This window comes from Scyliorhinus canicula, chromosome 3 (genome assembly GCF_902713615.1).
Source record: "Scyliorhinus canicula chromosome 3, sScyCan1.1, whole genome shotgun sequence".
Taxonomy (NCBI): Eukaryota; Metazoa; Chordata; class Chondrichthyes; order Carcharhiniformes; family Scyliorhinidae; genus Scyliorhinus; species Scyliorhinus canicula.
The window spans coordinates 76,916,636-76,932,307 of NC_052148.1; the positions used below are offsets into that span (position 1 = coordinate 76,916,636).

Sequence of the window (15,672 nt, forward strand, 5' to 3'; positions counted from 1 at the left end):
CCAACAGGTTTGTTTCAAATCACTAGCTTTCAGAGCACAGCTCCCTCATCAGGGGAATGAAGAGATGAGTTACAGAAACATATCTATAGACAAAGACAAAGATGCAAGACTATACATTGAATGCGAGTCTTTGCAGGTAATTAAGTTTTTCTAGATCCAGACGGAGCGACTGGAGAAAGGGATAATCACAGGTTAAAAAGGTGTGAATTGTCTCAAGCCAAGACAGTTGGTACAATTTTGCAAGCCCAGGCCAGATGGTGGGGGATGAATGTAATGCAACATGAATCCGAGGTCCCGGTTGAGGCTGTACTCATGTGTGCGGAACTTGACTATAAGTTTCTGCTCGGCGATTCTGCGTTATCGCGCGTCCTGAAGGCCTTGGAGAACGCTTACTGGAAGATAAGAGGCTGAATGCCCTTGAATGCTGAAGTGTTCCCCGACTGGAAAGGAACATTCCTGCCTGACATTTGTTGCGCGATGTCCGTTCTTCCATTGTTGTAGTGTCTGGATGGTCTCGCCAATGTACCATGCTTCGGGACATCCTTTCCTGCAGCATATGAGGTAGACAACATTGGCCAAGTCGCATGAGTATGTACCATGTACCTGCTGGGTGGTGTTCTCACGTGAAATGGTGGTACCCATGTCGATGATCTGGCACATCTTGCAGAGATTGCCATGGCAGGGTTGTCTGGTGTTGTGGTCACTGTTCTGAAGTCTGGGTAGTTTGCTGCAAACAAATGTCTCTTTGAGGTTGCGTGGTTCTTTGAAGGCAAGTGGTGGGGATGTGGGGATGACCTTTGCATTCATGTTGCATTACATTCACCCCCCACCATCTGGCCTGGGCTTGCAAAATCTTACAAACTGTCCTGGCTTGAGACATTTCACACCTCTTTAACCTGTGATTATCCCTTTCTCCAGTTGATCCGTATGGACCTGTAAAGACTTAATTACCTGCAAAGACTCGCATTCAAAGTATTGTCTTGCATCTTTGACTTTGTCTATCTGTATGTTTCTGGGACCGAGCTCTTCATTCACCTGAGGAAGGAGCTATGCTCCGAAAGCTAGTAATTCAAAACAACCTGTTGGACTTTAACCTGGTGTTGCAAGACTTCTTACAGTACTCACCCCAATCAAACGCCAGCATCTCCACATCATCACCCCTCCCATGGGCAGAGAAGAATTAAAAATTTGGATCAAGACCCCTGCAATCTCCTCCCTCACCTCCCACAGCAACCTGTGACCTGAATTCGGCTGGACCTTAAGATTTCTCCACTTTTAAGCCTGCCAACACCTCCAGTTCCATATCTGCCTCCTGATTCTCTTGGGTGAACACAGATGTGAAGTATTTATCCAACACCCTACCAATGGCCTTTGGCTCCACCCAAACATACCCCCCTTGTTCCCTAATGGGCAAACATTTTTCCTGGTTATCCTCCTCTCATTGATGTACTTAGAGAATATCTTGGGATTTCCCCGACTTTTACCAGCTGGAGATTTCTCATATCCCATCTTTGCTCTCCTAATTGCTTTCTTAAGCTCCATCCTCCTCTTTCTGTACTCCACTAATGCCTCTGTTGATTTGCTCCCCCTGTACTTATTAAAAGTCTCTCTCTTCCTTCTCATTATATCCTGAATATCTCTGGTCAACCTCTCCCTACTCCGTTCCATGGTTCCCACCTGCTTCAAGAAGACCACCATAATATTGGTGCCAAAGAAAAACCAGGCAACGTGCCTCAATGACTACCATCTGGTGGCCTTGACATCTATCATTATGAAGTGCTTCAAGAGGTTGCTCATGTGACACATCAACTCCATACTCCCAGAATGCCTTGCTCCACTGAAATTCACATACCGGCACAACCGGTCAACAGCAGATGCCATCTCCCTGGCTCTATACTCATCCCTGGAGCATCTCAACAACAAGGACACCTACATCAGGCTCCCATTCATTGACTACAGCTCCACCTTCAACACCATAATCCCAGTCAAGTTCCTATCGAAACTCCAAAACCTAGGACTTGGCTCATCCCTCTGCAACTGGATCCTTGACTTCCTGACCCATAGACTACAATCAGTTAGGATAAACAACAAAACGTCCTCCACAATAGTCCTCAATACCGGGGCTCCACAAGGCTGCGTACCTAGCTCCCTCTATATTCCCGATACACAAGTTTGCTGATGATACTACTATAGTGGGGTGGATGTCAAACAATGATGAGTCGGAGTATAGGAGGGGGATAGCGACACTAGTGGAGTGGTGTAAGACAACAATCTCTCCTCAATGTCAGGGGCTGGTTTAGCTCACTGGGCTAAATAGCTGGCTTTTAAAGCAGACCAAGCAGGCCAGCAGCACGGTTCGATTCCCGTACCAGCCTCCCCGGACAGGTGCCGGAATGTGGCGACTAGGGGCTTTTCACAGTAACTTCATTGAAACCTACTTGTGACAATAAGCGATTTTCATTTTCACTTTCATTTTCAGTAAAACTAAGGAGCTAGTCATTGACTTCAGGAAGCAAAGTATCGTACACATCCCTATCTGCACCAATGGTACTGAGGTGGAAATGGTTGACAACTTCAAATTCCTAGGTGTGCACATCACCAACAATGTGCCCTGGTCTACCCACGTCGACGCTGAGACCAAGAAAGAACAACTGCGCCAATACTTCTTCAGGAAACTATGGATATTTGGCATGTCCACATTGACTCTTACCAATTTTTATAGATGCACCATAGAAAGCATCCTAGCCTGGTATGGCAGCTGTTCGGCCCAAAACCGTAAGAAACTAAAGAGAGCCGTAAACACTGCCCAGTCCATCACACAAACTCACCTCCCATCCATTGACTCTACACCTCCCGCTGCCTTGGGAAAGCGGGCAGCATAATCAAAGACCCCTCTCACCCATGTTATTCCATCTCCCAACCTCTTCCATCGGGCATAAGATGCAAAAGTCTGAGAACACGCAATAACAGGTTCAAAAACAGTTTCTTCCCCACTCTTCACAGACTCCTGAATGACCCTCTTATGGACTGAACTGATCTATCCACACATCTTCTCTACTGAGTAATACTACACTCCCTATGCTTCATCCAATTTCTGTATCTATGTATACATTATGTATTTATCGTATGTCCAATGTTTTTTCATGTACGGAAAGATCTGTCTGGACTGTGCACAGAACAATACTTTTCACTCGACCTCGCTGCACATGACAGCAAATCAAATCAAATCCAATCCAATCCAGTTTTCACCAGTTCCCTCCATATAAACTGAATTACTTTCTTGTGGAGCTTCCTATTTTGCAGTCCTCTCGCCTCGATTTCAGCCAACAACACCTGCATAGATTTACCTGACAACCTTTGAGCCGGCGTTCCCCATGACCCGCTTTCTAATGGCACTGCTGTTTTAACTGTGATAACTGGCACTTACTGCTGCTGCATTACCCCTTCAAGTGACTGCATCCTTTCAAATGCTGAACCAGTGCTGAATGTCCCTTCCTGCCAGTGGTGCTAACCCTATCAGGTGCAGTATTACTACTTCAGACCCACCTAATATGTATTATTAGGATCCCAGGAGGATATTTCAGGGGATTAGCAAAGGAATCAGAGCTTTTTTTTAAAATTTAGAGTGCCCAATTCAATTTTTTTCAATTAAGGGGCAATTTAACATGTTCAATGCACCTATCCTGCACATCTTTGGGTTGTGGGGGCGAAACCCACGCAAACACGGGGAGAATGTGCAAACTCCACACGGACAGTGACCCAGAGCCGGGATCGAACCTGGGACCTCGGCGCCGTGAGACTGCAGTGCTACCACTGCGCCACCGTGCTGCCCTTAGGAATCAGAGCTGATGGTAGTTCCACTCTGCAACTAATCTTCAATGGAAGACCAATCTGAGAAAACATCAAATAACAAAAGAATAACAGAAATACTTGTGGAAATGCACAGCAAACCACAGTAACTCGGCTATGAATTAAACCATGTCTAGAATTATCTTGCCTCTAACACTCACTTTAAGATTCCATGATGCATTGCATCAAAAAACTGTTGCAAATGTGTAAGTGCAGTTTGTTATCTGAGTACCTTGTAACTAAACCGATGTTTGACAATTGAGAAACATTCAGGGCACATAAAGATGGGTGAAGCCAGTCTGTACAGATCATTAATGATAATATTATTTCATTTATATTATACTTTATCACATCAAAACGCTTCACATAATTGATTACTTTTGGCTGCTTTGAGAAACATTATTAAGGTTGTGCCAGGATCGGCACCTTTAGTCAAGCATGAATTAAAATCAACAGTTTAAATAATTTCTTCCAGCCCAGTCGATAACTAATTCTAAAACTATTAGCTTGGAGCTAGGAAAGCAATTTCCAATTATGAGGGGTGACATTATTTAGTTGGTGCCACAGACAATTAAAATGTGAAGTCACATTCATTGAAAATCTAAGATTTAAAAGTTGATTTTTAATATGGACATGATGAACTTGCTTTTACACCTATAACATCAAGCAGGTAGAATTTGTTGAGTTGCAGATACATCATGGAGACAATGTTTTTGAAAGTTTTTTTATTTTCTCTTCATTTTCCCTTCTTATGGTCTCCTTGACTCATTGCAGATAAAGACAAAGGTGTGACATCTTCCTCGCAGTACGATCTCTCCACCCATCCTAAAATGAAGTATTTGGCACCCATTTGTCGCCTTTCCATGATATCATCATTTGAGATGAGGGAATCATTATATCAGCGCTGTCCTTGTGAACCGACCATCAAATAATTCATGAAGCATCTTGCAGGAGACCCATCTTAAACAAAAGCACTTGAAATATACATTGTTAATTAACATTCAAATGAAGGAGCTGATATTTTTATCTCATGTGAGGTACATTTCAAGTAATTTCCTCAGATGTCGATTAATTAAAATGGAGAAAGAAATGGATTTAGTATTCATCTGGAGGATAATCATAATTTAAAATTTTAATCATTAATCCAACACATATTTGTGCTGTGCAATTTTTAATGTTCTTTCCCTTGTAAAGATTTCTGTTATGCTCTCATGTCCGGCACAATAAAGTGCAGGATTACAGCACCAGGATATCCTTCAGTTAATAATTAAACAAGGTCAGACCAATACACATGAACGTAGGAGTATGCCAGAGATACTGAAATCCACTGCGGTTGATTCTGTCTGGCAGCCAGCCGACTGTCAGCATGGCAACAATGTGAACACCATTACAGGCACATTTCAATCCTCTTGCAAATCATAATTAATAAGGCTAGCCAAAACTGTCCATAATTTCCTGTTTATCATTCATTGCTAGTGACACGGCGCAAACACGGAACCATGTCATGAATGATATATTTAAACAGAAATGTTTCCATGCTTCTGTGTAATGTGACTTCAAAGATTCAGCTCATGAGTTTTGATAGTATATGTAAGAGAAGGAGAATGGTTATGTAGAGGGAATGGAAGCCCTAAACCATGCACCTTGGAAGTTTGTTTTTTGCATAACCTGGCAAAGCACAGATTATGGAATATGCATGTGAACAGGAAGAGACATAGCTAGACAATGATCAATTAAGTGATGGTGCGGGACACCAACAAAATGCAGGAACAGCAGAATGCATTGCAGCTAAACATGCCAGAAATTACTTGATAGAGTGGCACCTTACCTCAACTGTCAGGAGTAGGGCAGCATAGTGGCAGAGTGGTTAGCATTGCTGCCTACGGCGCTGAGGACCTGGGTTCGAATCCCGGCCCTGGGTCACTGTCCGTGTGGAGTTTGCACATTCTCCCCGTGTCTGCGTGGGTTTCACCCCCACAACCCAAAGATGTGCAGGATAGGTAGATTGGCCACTCTAAACTGCCCCTTAATTGGAAAGAATAATTGGGTACTCTAAATTTATAAAAGAAAAAGAAAAAAAAAACTGTCAGGAGTATATCTTCCCTACACAGCATCTAATCCCTCACTTCACAATCACGCCCCCCCCCCCCCCCCCTGAAAAGAACCCCTGTGATCTCCGAGAATTCCCCATGACCTTCAAAACCCCACCAATGCGATCATCAACCCCCCTGATCTTTGAATCATCTGATCCCGCTTATCACTCCCTCTGATGTCTGACTTTCCCTCTGTTCCTCAATCTCTGCCTCCAATCCCTCCATGATCTCTGCATCTCAGATGTCAATCTGTCCCCAACCCCCTTCCTGACCAATGATTGTCGTGTTGGCTTGTGTAGGCTTGAGAGATGGCCAGACACTTCCAACACAGATGAAGGTTCAACTCGATTTTATTAACTACTTCTAACTAACTAACCCATGATGACTGTGGGTCTAAATAATGCTAACTTGAACTAGAGACCTAAGCCTTGTCCGAACCAGTTGATTCTCTCAGCATGTGTTGTGAGTCCGTGGTGGGCTGAATAAGTTCCTGTTACACTCCGAGGCAGCACCCAGAAAGAGTGGGAACCGTGGTGCCCTCTGCCTTTATAGTGTGTGTATTCTAACTGGTGATTGGCTGCGGTGTTTGTACATGTTGATTGGTCCCTGTGTGTGTCCATCAGTGTGTGTCTGCAACATGATATATTGGTATATATTATGACAATGACCTCTTCCCAAATCCCAATATCGACCTCCGATCTTCATCTCCTTTGCTTCCAAATTCTTTAGAATCATGGAATCATTTACAATCGTAGAATTTACAATGCAGAAGGAGACAATTTCACCCATCGAGTCTACACTTGCTCTTGAAAGAGTATCGTTGAAGGCCCATGCCTTCACCCTATCCCCGTAACCCAATGACCCCACCTAACTTTTTTGGACACTAAGGGGAAATTTATCATGGCCAATCCGCCTAACCTGCACATGTTTGGATTTGGGAGGAAACCGGAGTACCCGGAGGAAACCCACACAGACACGGGGAGAGAGTGCGAACTCCACACAGACACCCGAGGCCAGAAATGAACCTGGGTCCCTGGAGATGTGAGGCACCAGTGCTAACCACTGTGCCATCGTGCAGCCATTCTATCTCCCCAATCACCCATTCCTACATCCAAACTTGCCTGGATTCCTCCATCTCATTTTCTGATCTCTCTCCAACTGCTCATGATTGCTCAACCCTCCAAACAATGGAGCAGCAGGGTAGCATGGTGGTTATTAGGGGCAGCAGGGTAGCATGGTGGTTAGCATAAATGCTTCACAGCTCCAGGGTCCCAGGTTCGATTCCCGGCTGGGTCACTGTCTGTGTGGAGTCTGCACGTCCTCCCCCTGTGTGCGTGGGTTTCCTCCGGGTGCTCCGGTTTCCTCCCACAGTCCAAAGATGTGCGGGTTAGGTGGATTGGCCATGCTAAATTGCCCGTAGTGTCCTAATAAAAGTAAGGTTAAGGGGGGGTTGTTGGGTTACGGGTATAGGGTGGATACGTGGGTTTGAGTAGGGTGATCATGGCTCGGCACAACATTGAGGGCCGAAGGGCCTGTTCTGTGCTGTACTGTTCTATGTTCTATGTTCTAATGCTGCACCTATCCCTTCATTATCTCTATCCCAATCAACGAGGAACTTGCCAGTCCCTGGACTGCAGTCTCTTCTGCAGTATTCCCCACGCTACAGGAGGAAATTAGTTTCAATCAGACTGGCCTCTGGCTAGGGAAATAGTTGAAAAAAAACCCTCACATGCCATAGCATGGCATTCAGGAAAATCCTGACTTCCAGGTCTCAGCAACATATCTCCATCTCCCTCCACATAAATCCTGTCCCAATAAATATCAGGGCTTTTATGTCTTCACAATAGAGGATGATATATTTGGATAGCCAGGGAACCTAATGACGAATCTAAAGAGTGGAATTCACTAAAGTTAACATCAGAAAAAAAACAATATTTAAAAACGAATGAGACTCATGACTGATAAATGCTCAGCACCTGCTGGTTTTCACCCCAGGATGTCAAAAGAAACAGCCAAGGAAATTAAAAATGTTCGGTCATAACCTCCCAAAGCTCTCTTAATTCAGCAATAATCCCTTTAGACAAAAGGGATAATTGCAAGTGCAGAAAATGATTTAAGAAAATAAGAGAGAGGGAAATCAGGAACTTCTAGAGTGTTAATCTAACAACGGCTGCAGGGACGTTATTCTATCCTAAAGTACAGAGTGACTGAGCTCTTTGAATAAATGAGAACTTTTGGCTAGAGTCGGCCGACATGGATTTGTAAAGGATGGGTCATCTATGACAAACCTGACTGAATTTTTTAAGGAAGAAACTGAATTTATAAGCAGACAAATGTCTATAGCTGTATTTGTTAATGTTCCACATACGAGACTGTCAACAAAAATTAAAGCTCTTGAAATTGAAGGCAAATTATTGATCTGATTAGTAGATTGGTTGGGCAGTAGATGAGTGGGAGTTACGAGCATTTGAATTAGAAGGAAGGGACTAGTTGTGTTCCTGAAGGGTCTGTATTAGTATGTCAAATATTCACTATATACCTTAATGATTCAGATGAAACAATAGAGAGTAGTACTGTGCTGCTGGCATAAATTGGCATAAATAGTAAATTGTGTAGACAAGAACATTAATTTATAAAGAGACATTAATGGATTAAGTGAGTGGGCAGAACGGTGACAGGTGGATTTCACTCATTAGCATGTTCCATCCATCTCCCTATCATTTCCTATATTAACCTGCAGCACAACTTCCTCCCCTTCACATCCTAAATTTCTAGTTTAAAGGATAATAATCAATTAGCCTTTTTGATTATTTCTGTAGCTGGTGACTCGTGATTTTGGTGATCTGTGTGCATGCTGAATCTCTGGACCATCACTGTTCCTAGCTTTTCACCATTCAACATAGTAATTGAATCTATCTTTTTTGGTTCAAAGTGGATGACATCATCACCCCTCACAAAAAAAAACTTTGAAGGAAAACTTAGTTGTGGGTGGATGGGGTTATATGATGCAGATCAGCCATTTGTGTCATTAAATGATGGAACATGCTAAAGGATTAATCTTATTCTATATTCATAAAAAAAGAAGCAATGGCTTTTGTGTTTACTCCACACCTAAGAAGTTTTCCTTCAATGGTTGTTTGATAAGTGTCACCCCATTTGATCCACAGATTTGTTTTAAAAATCATTGCGCAAATGAGGTTACAGAACTGCAATAAATGAAATGAAAGTTTGACCATTCACCATGAAGTGTTGTCATCTGTATCCTTTTGAACTTGCCTGATAATGATAGGCCTCATTATGGAACTGTGTATACTTTTTTGCCCAAAAAAGTACTAATGATTTGGGAGGAGATACTAGCACAATATTTTAAGACTTGATAATGATCAGTAATTCTAAAGAAATACTTAATGGGAACGGATGCGAATTAAACAACAACATTGATGTAGGTAATCACACCATCTGTTTATAAGAATTTGAGTAAGTACAACATTGGAATTGCCATGTATAGCTGTTTCTTGGAATTCTGTCATGCCATTTATCAAAATCTTTTAAATAAAAACAACTCAAAGAATAAGTATGGGGTAGGAGCTGAAAAGCTAAAAGATTTAGGGGTGGGCTTTAATTCCTGGGCAGGAATCTGGATACGTTGATGGCCTTTCTGTCTGAGTAGTGCTGAAGTGAATTTAGAGTGCAGAAGGAGGTCATTCGGCCCATTGAGTCTGCACCGGCCCTTGGAAATATCACACCACTTAATCCCACACCCGTAACCTTGTAACCCCACCTAACCTTTTTTGGACACTAAGAGCAATTTAGCATGGCCAATCTACCTAACCTGCACATCTTTTGGGTGTGGGGTGAGACCCACACAGACATGAGGGGAATGTGCAAGCTCCACACAGACAGTGCCCTGGGGCCGGCATCGAACCGCAGGTAGCAATTTCATTTGTTAAATTAAGAGGTGAAGAACATTGTGACATATTTTTTAGAACTCCTAAATTGATTTTGAGGAAGATTGAGCAATTGGATAGCTAGTTTGTGATGCAGGGCACAGCAGGTTCAATTTCTGTACCGGCTGAGACTATTCATGAAGGCGCCACCTTCTTAACCTTGCCCCTTGCCTGAAGTTGGTGATCCTCAGGGTCAATCACCTCTCTCTTTCAAAGGAGAAAGCAGTCTCTGGTCATCTGGGAATATGGTGACTTTCCACAGCATGGAATGTAATTGAAAAATGACACACAAGGCATAATTGAGGGAATTCAACTTTAACAATTGATTAATTGATATTTATTGTCACATGTACCGAAGTACAGCAAAAAGTATTTTTATGCGGCCAAGGGAACATACATAATAGACAAAAGAATAATCAACAGAGTACATTGACAAATGGTACATCGACAAACAGTGATTGGTTACAGTGCAGAACAAGGACCAAACAAGAGCCACATAGAGCATCATGAATAGTGTTTTTACAGGGAACAGATCAATCCAAGGGAGAGTTGTTGAGGAGTCTTGTAGCTTTGGGGAAGAAGCTGTTCCTATGTCTGGATGTGCGGGTCTTCAGACTTCTGTATCTTCTGCCTGACGGAAGAGTCTGGAAAGGGGCAAAGCCTGGGTGGGAGGGGTCACTGACAATGCTGTCTGCCTTCCTGAGGCAGCGGGAGGTGTAGACAGAATCAATGGGAGGATGGCAAGCTTTTGTGATACGTTGGGCTGAGTTCACCAGACTGCAGTTTCTTGCGATCTTGGGCCGAGGAGTTATGTAATGCAGCCGGATAGAATGCTCTCTATGGCACATCTGTAGAGGTGTGAAAGTTGATGCAGACATGCCAAATTTCTTTAGCTTCCGTCGGAAGTAGAGACGTTGTTGGGCTTTCTTGACTGTTGCATCAACGTGAGTGGACCAGGACAGACTGTTGGTGATCGTGACCCCCAGGAGCTTAAAGCTATCGACCATCTCCACTTCGGAGCCATTGATGTGCACGGGGGTATGTGTCATACTATGCTTCCTGAAGTCAAAGAGGTACTGCTGCAACTATGAACAAAGGTGACACGTTTGGTTGAAAGCGAATAAGATAGGGGATCATGAAAGTAAATGTTTTCCTCCCCAAGGGGCCAGATACTTTAAGGTGGTGTCTAACCAATATTGCAATGAGGCTCTAGTACTGAGGACTGCTCTGAAATTACTGAGATTCTGGACACACATTATGGCACAATCAGTTGCAGCGAGAGTTACATTCCATGAAATGTTGAAGTTGCCAAGTGAGACTGTTGCCAATTACATATAGAAATCCTCACTGTAGGTATGGTGCAAACTTAAAAATCAATCTTTGAGCTGGGTTTGTAGGAGGCCTAAAGAACAATAACATTCAGGTCAAACTTTTGAGTAAAGGTAATAAACTGATGTGGATTGTGGTTACAGCTATGGGAATGACAAAAGATAGTTGTAAATTTCAAGGCAGTTCTTGTGCTGCAGGTAAGGTCCCCAGATTTCAGCAAGATTCAGCTCACAGCAGCCATGTTGACAGATACAGAATCAGAAATTTAGATTCTACCGTTGCCTTAGTTACCAACCATTTAAATGCCCCCATTTTCATTCAAAGTGCCTTGACAAGGAGAAAGTCGGTCATATCTAGACGGTAGGCAGGAGTAGAGGAAACAGTAGGACTCTAAATTCTGGCAAAACTGCAGAATAAAACCATGCACCAGGTCAAGGTCATGGTAGATCTAAAGCTAGTTCAGGTGTCTTGAAGTTCTCTATCAAGCGTACGATAAATATGGAAAGATTGAGTTGTACTCTAACTTTGCCGTTAAAGGAGAAGGTATTCATTGCCAATGTAATCTGCATCACACACAAAATAAAATCAGCTCCCAGGTGGACAGAGCAGTGGGATGCAAGATGGAGGAAATCATGCACAAGCTGATAACATTGTACCTTGATTACTATTCACAGATCTAATCATTGAGATGCAATGTGGACATTCAACCACAAAGCAGTTTAGATAATAGCTGTAAAACTGATGCTTGGTGATAGATGCCTTAAGTAGGAAGAAATCATGGGGAAATTTTACTTTTTCAGTCAGAAAAAAAAAGTAACTTTCTTAGATTCTGGTAGATTGCATGATTGATGTGATTAAGTACTTTTCAACACAGGATAGCCACCATATGAAGCAAACGTCTCTGTTGGGTATTTCCCAAATGACATCGAATACCTGCGGAGGAATTCTGTGTTCCCGAGACTAAGTGTTGATGCCAAGGTAGGATTCGTGGACTTCTACGACAGCAAAGCTGGCACCGCACCTGGACCGGTTCAGCGACTGTTCAGGGGCTAGCACCATCAGTATCACAATCGATCCCTGTGAGAAACGGTGTGGGACTCACCGGATTCACAATTGACACTCAGGAGGCTGATAGGTTGAAGCCTCATATACACACTTCACTCCCCACACACACCATCCCAGTCAACAAGATGGCAATGAAACGAGTGGCACCCCATTTTATGGACGCCAAGCTTGAGACCCTGCTGTATGCTGTGGAGGAGAGGCGGGTTACCCTGTACCATGTTGTTGCTCGTTCTGGGTGAGTGTGCTTTACACTCAATTTGGCTCTGTTTCGTTCCTTAGCTCTAGAGTCGCCAGGTATCATTAAGATACCGCCACAAGTTTCAAGTTCAAGTTCAGACCAATAACTTTATACACCAGTTAGTAAGTTCAAACAAGACACGTTTATTATAATACAGTTATCTACTAATAATGCATATAAAACTACAAGACTAGGCTAATCCTACCACTAACAGGCCAATACTTATCTGGAATAAGGGAACTGCCGGATCAGGGAACAACGGCCTCTAGCTTTGTCCTGGATCCGCAGGCGTCCAGTCAGTGTGGACTAAAGGGGTCAGGAGTGTCTACTCTCATAGCGTGCGTTGTGTGACACTTACTTGTTGGCAGCTGCTGTTGGCCAGGCCTCTCCTCTCCGTGGTCAAGTTCGAGAGCAGCTACAAAGGTGTTCTTGTTGGGAGGGCCGGCTGAGAGAGCTGGTCAAGAAGAGGCTGGCTGAGAGAGAGAGCTGGGGTCGGGGTCTCTGTCTTATACCTCTCCCAGGGTCTCGCACCCACCTGGGCGGACCCTCTATACACTCGCAATCGATTGGGTCTCTTCCCAATCGATTGATTTGTATTTCCCCAATAACGGGGTAGTCCCTCGATCACTGGGCGGTTCTTGGGGCTTATTGTTTTGGACTTCTCTTGGCGCCTTCTATTCACTGTAGCGATTTGAGTTAACTTGTTTCCATTGTACCTGGGAATCACCCGGTATCGCCTCATTAGTATGCTAACTTGTTTTCTTTCACAGTGCTGTCTGGTTTCTGCAGCAGTCAGAATACACAAGTGCTTTGCAAGCTGCTTACTTTTGCAACATGTCCATTTTCCCTGCAATCTTTGTAATCTTCCATTTTGTGCTGGGCAGTGGCCACCCCAGGTGGCTACAGTGTGCAGAAAAAGAGGCTGCCAGCTGCCGCCATTCATCATTCCTGGTCGCAGGCGGCAGAGGTGGTCAGCACCATCATCAACACTGTACAGACTGGGCAGCAATGTGTGTCACCCCCCCCCCCCCCCCCAACACCACCTCCACACCACCGTCACACACACCGCCACCCCCACGCAACCCTCAACCCCACACACCCTCGCACCTACCACCAACCCCACATCACCCTCACACCCACAACCATCTCCACACCAACCTCACACCCACTACCACACGCACGCAACCCTCAACCCCACACACCCTCGCACCTACCACCAACCCCACATCACCCTCACACCCACAACCATCTCCACACCAACCTCACACCCACTACCACACGCACGCAACCCTTACACCCACACACCCTAACATCCACACCACCACCCCACACCACCCTCACACCCACTGCCACCCCACACCACCCACACACCCACATCACCCTCACATCCACCACCACACCCACACCATCCTCACACCCCGCTCCACTGTGACCATCACCCTTAGTCCTCCCTCCCAGACACATCCCCCTCCCCAGCACACCCGCACACTCACACATCTCTCCAGGCCCGCAGTCTAATCATGCATCTTCATCTTGTGTCTTGCAGGAGCTGCTGGTGATGGGCCGGCCCTTTTAGTGTCCCTCGCCCCCGGCCCCGGCCACAGCCAGAACACCAGGTGCCCACCAGCGACGAGAATGGTACCGCCACAGATGGGAGCAACCGACCCAACCTGGAGCTCGGGTCTGAGAATGACAAAGATTTCCTCTCTCAGCTATCTCCAACACCCTCCGCCATCTCAGAGACACACTCCTCGGTTGGGCACGTGAGTGAAGAGGCTCCTGGGGCACTGGTGCGTACCACACCCATGCTTTGGGACAGCAAGTTGAGGTAGGAACTCCCGAGGGGGCGGACAGTTGGAGGGACGAGTTGCCGTCCATTCGGATTTCGGTCTTCTGGAGCGGACGGTCTCATCGATCGTTGAAATGCAGTATCAGAGCCAGTGATTACATGAAGGGTTGTTGGCGATCATCCAGTACCTGCAGGTGCAGTTGGAGGACTCCAACCACGTTGAGGAGCAGGAGGTGGTGCCAACCATGTGTGCCACCCAGACCAAAGCCGCACGGTGGGCGTCCGCGGTGGAGGCCTTGGGCGGGGGGGGGGGGGGGGGGGGGGGCAGACTTTCAGCTGTGGATCAGCATGTCCAAGGCCTGGGGCACTTTGTGTCGGCGGTGGCCAAGGCACAGGTCAGGGTTGTCCTCACATGGAAAGCCATGTCCCAGGGCCACCTGGACATTGCAGTGGCATTCCTTTTTAAAATTTTTAAAAATAAATTTAGTGTACCTAATTCATTTTTTCCAATTAAGGGGCAATTTAGCATGGCCAATCTACCTACCCTGCACATCTTTGTGTTGTGGGGGTGAAACCCACGCAGACACGGGGAGAATGTGCAAACTCCACACGGACAGTGACCCAGAGCCGGAATCGAACCTGGGACCTTGGCACCGTGAGGCTGCAATGCTAAACACTGTGGCACCGTGCTGCCCCTGCAGTGGCATTCCTAATCATGGCCCAATCACAGCAGGCCATGGTTGGGAAAGTCACCGGCATTGCCCGGGCACTGGCCGACATGGCACAGGCAGAGATGGAGGTCACCCAGTCCCAGAGGGAGATGGCACAGTCAATGGGTGATGTGGCACAGTGCCAGGTGAAAATAGATAAGTCCCCGGGGCCTGATGGGATTTATCCTAGGATTCTCTGGGAAGCCAGGGAAGAGATTGCTGAGCCTTTGGCTTTGATTTTTATGTCATCATTGGCTACAGGAATAGTGCCAGAGGATTGGAGGGTAGCAAATGTGGTCCCTTTGTTTAAGAAGGGGAGTAGAGATAACCCTGGTAACTATAGGCTGGTGAGCCTCACGTCTGTTGTGGGTAAAGTCTTGGAGAGGATTATAAAAGATACGATTTATAATCATCTAGATAGGAATAATATGATTAGGGATAGTCAGCATGGTTTTGTGAAGGGTAGGTCATGCCTCACAAACCTTATCGAGTTCTTTGAGAAGGTGACTGAACAGGTAGACGAGGGTAGAGCAGTTGATGTGGTGTATATGGACTTCAGTAAAGCGTTTGATAAGGTTCCCCACGGTCGGCTATTGCAGAAAATACGGAGGCTGGGGATCGAGGGTGATTTAGAGATGTGGATCAGAAATTG

General features: G+C 45.3%; 1 long non-coding RNA gene across 1 annotated transcript in view; it reads right to left on the reverse strand.

The window, feature by feature from the left end:
• LOC119963778 overlaps nucleotides 1–15,672 on the reverse strand; it is a 51,000-nt gene that overhangs the window by 20,452 nt on the left and 14,876 nt on the right. The gene's annotated exons all lie outside the window — the stretch shown is intronic.